General features: G+C 61.0%; 1 protein-coding gene across 1 annotated transcript in view; it reads left to right on the top strand.

The window, feature by feature from the left end:
* Nucleotides 1-3293, top strand: part of CHD6 (chromodomain helicase DNA binding protein 6) — a gene marked incomplete at its 5' end in the record, with an annotated part of 24353 nt that overhangs the window by 1211 nt on the left and 19849 nt on the right. The gene's annotated exons all lie outside the window — the stretch shown is intronic.

Here is a 3293-nt window from a genome sequence, read left to right as displayed (position 1 = left end):
GACTCCCTTGTACTGCACAGCCCAGCGCCACCGCCTCCGGTAATTCCTCGTCCTTTTAATTAGCAGACTGGCTGGCCTGAAGCTCTGATGTCTTTTTAATTGGGAATGTGTGCAGACAGCAGAGCAGGTCTGCACAGCACCAGTGTCACTTGGTTTACTGTCATGGATGGGAGAGAATAAGTGTTTTTGGAGAGTCCTGCCCAGAGCAGGGATAGGGGCTGGGGCTGGGCCCTCCCCATGTGCAGTGGATAACCCCCAGGGTTAATATTTCTCTGCTGTAATGGGGTTAGTACAGGAGCCAGCTGGGAACTTTTCAGCAAAACCTTTCTGTTAGAAAACCACCAGTTTGATGGACCTTCTCGAGGGCACGTCCCTGGAAATGGTCACCAGAGTGGGTGTCCCAGGGTGTGTGGGATTTGCCCGCCTCTCTCCCACCGGGGCTGCCCCCAGGACACATATGCAGGGCGAGGGCTGAGCCCCTGATCTCCCACAGCCTTGCGCCTTCGCTGACAGCCAGGCCCTAGAGCAGCCAGGGCAGCACCGGTGCCATTGACGTGGGCTGGTGGTGGACAGGAGAAGGCATGGGGCAGTGGAGCTCCCACGCCAGGCTGACGGTGACCCCAGTGACCTGGGCTGGGCAGTGCTGCCACTTCTGGCATTCCCTGAGTCATAGTGGGCCAGTGAGCCAGAGCAGATGGGGGTGGGCAGATCAAGCAGACAGTGCTGGCAGCGTGAGGGAAGGGCTCCTCAAGGTCCCAGGGAGGGCTGTGGCAGAGGGGCTGGAGGTGGAGAGGGGAGGAGAGGGGCTGCAGTCAGGGGAGAGAGGGATGAAGCCCATATAAAGGCAGAATCAGGCACTGAGAAGGATCGTGGGGTGAGGGATGCAGCCAGCGGCTTCTCCTAATGACAACTCTGCTCCACCAGCAAGAAACTGCCATATGGGCAGGTCACAGAGGTCCACCCTTGTGCTGGGACCTTTGGGACCGGACCAAAGCAGGGGAAACCTGGGGAAGAGCAGACTGTGGTGCTTGGGCTCCTGGAGGCACTCATGGCTCCTGTCCAGGAGCTTGTTGCCACCCTGGCAGGTCCCTTGTGCCTTCACTAAAAGCAGCCCATGGCAGTGCGAGCTGCCGCGGGCAGCTGGTGGGCAGGTCTCTGCCAGACACGGGGATTGTCTTGGAGTGACCCCAGCTGCCGAGCAGGAGACCCTGGTCCCTCCTGCAGAAGCATGGCAGGGTCTGGGGGTACCAGGAGGGGGGATCCAGTTGCTGCTGGGGGTCAGCGTGCAGAGTGCTGGTGAAGGGTCACTTCATGCAAAAAAGACGAATTAGTAACTCCGAAACACATGGTGCAGCCAGGGGAAACCATGTGGGGGAGTCCGGGAGTGCCACAAGCTCTGTCCTTTCCTGCTGCCCTGTCCCAGTGGCGCCTGAGCCTGCAGTGCTTCCTCCTCTCACCTGCACCTGCCGGGAGGACCTGGGTCCGCCCCTGCTGCTTGGCAGGTCCAGCCCGCGGGTCCTCTTCGCAGCTTGCCCCCTCCGCAGTCACTCTTCAAGCCTCTTCTCGCTCTGTCGCCTCAGCCTCTGGGTGACGCCCCAGCAAGCTCGCCCCAGGAGGAATGACCACTGGGTGGAGGCACCCGTGGGTGCCCGGGTGGAAGCTCCGCAGGGAACAAGCTGTGTGTCCCCTGCGCCCAGTGCCCAGGACAGAGCAAGGAGTGGGGCTGGGGCCCCGGGCAGCGCAGGGAGGGAGAGGCGAGCGGCGGCAGCAGGGCGAGCACCGCGTGCGGGTGAAATGATTGCGGGGAGTCCTCTAAGTGGCAGGTAATGGGGGCGTAATTCCTTCTAAATTATTTCCAATCATAGCCAACTACCGGTTCATGAATGAAGCAGTTGTTAACTGTGACTCACAAATCAATACCGCGGGAGTTACTGCTGGGGTGAAGCAGCGCTCGCAGCGCGGTTTCAGGGCCTCTCATTGAAGTGTGGGTGCATGGCCAGGGCATTTTTGGCCTGAACAGCCAAAACAGAGTTCTAACTGCTTGATTTTTCGCTGGTCCCTGGCAAACAGTGATTTTTCTGATGAAGGAGGGGTGAAACCTCAACATGGTTTTGAAACCACCCGTTCCTCTGCTGCTGTGCAGTCCGGGGTGTGGAGAGGACGGGTGACAAGGCTGTGAGAGAGGAGGGGGATGTTGCTCAGCCCAGGAACTGGCACCAACCCTTTGAAATCTCTCCCTTGACAGTGTTCCTGGCAGAGGGCAAGGATGGTTGGGTGCGTTGGGAGCTGGTGCTTCTTGCCCTTCCACAAGGGCACGTTCTCTTGTGCAGGCAGGTTGTGGTGGGTGCTGGGTGCCAGGCAGACCAGGTGGCCCTGACCCCAAAGCATGCCACGGGGCTGGACCACGTCATCGCACCTTTTGTGTTTGTGAGAAAGTGATGGGATTCCCTGGAAGCTGGACTGAATCTCCTCTGCGACCTGAGCACAGAGGACAGTGGCCCAGTGGGGCAGAGCCTCCGGGCAGGCCCCTGGAGGTGGTGGTGACCGCTGTGGTCACCAGTGGGACGAGGACCTGCATCTTCCCAGTGTTTGTGGTGATCACGGGCATAACCTCCCTCTGGCCGAAGGCACAGGCCAGTGTCTGCTCAGCTGCCGTCCTGGGAGGGGGCTCAGTGCTGCGATTCAGAGAAGACAGACCATGAGCTGGAGCAGCGTCTGCCTCCACGCCGGTGTGGAGGTTTACTGGCTCTGGCAGGGCTCTGTGACACGTGTGGGGGTGGCTGGCAGGAGAGTCGGTGCTTCTCAGCCTGGGCTGAAGGGCTTGTCTCTGGGGTGCCAGGACACAGGTTGCCTCCGTTGCTGCTGAGCTGTATTCCTGACTGCCCTCGGTGCAGGCTGTGACTGTGAGTGCTCTGCTTGGAGCAGGCACCTCAGCGCCCTGAACCACCAGGGCTGCTGGCAGGGAGATCCTCCTGACGCCTGCATGGGCACAGGTCCCTGTCTCGGTCTCCCGAGGCTCTCTCCAGAGGCTGCTGTGCTCTGGACAGGACCTGCCCTCGCTGTGGAGACTTCATGGTCCGGGCTGGGGTCACGCTGCTTGGAGGGGGGAGGTTGGCCCGGTTCCTCCTGGCTCATTGCCACGCCTGAGCCACCATGCCGAGCATCCTGACCTCACACATCTGGGCTCCCTGTGCCAGAGGAGCAGTGAGGGCTGGCCACAAGCTGAGCCCCATCTCCTGCAGCCCCTGCAGGGCTGTTCCCCTGGCTGGGGGGCGACCCCAGCACACCTCCGC

Source organism: Buceros rhinoceros, unplaced genomic scaffold, assembly GCF_000710305.1.
Source record: "Buceros rhinoceros silvestris isolate BGI_N320 unplaced genomic scaffold, ASM71030v1 scaffold13910, whole genome shotgun sequence".
Taxonomy (NCBI): Eukaryota; Metazoa; Chordata; class Aves; order Bucerotiformes; family Bucerotidae; genus Buceros; species Buceros rhinoceros.
The sequence above is the reverse complement of the archived record's forward strand: the minus strand, read 5'-3'. Positions and strand labels throughout refer to the sequence as shown.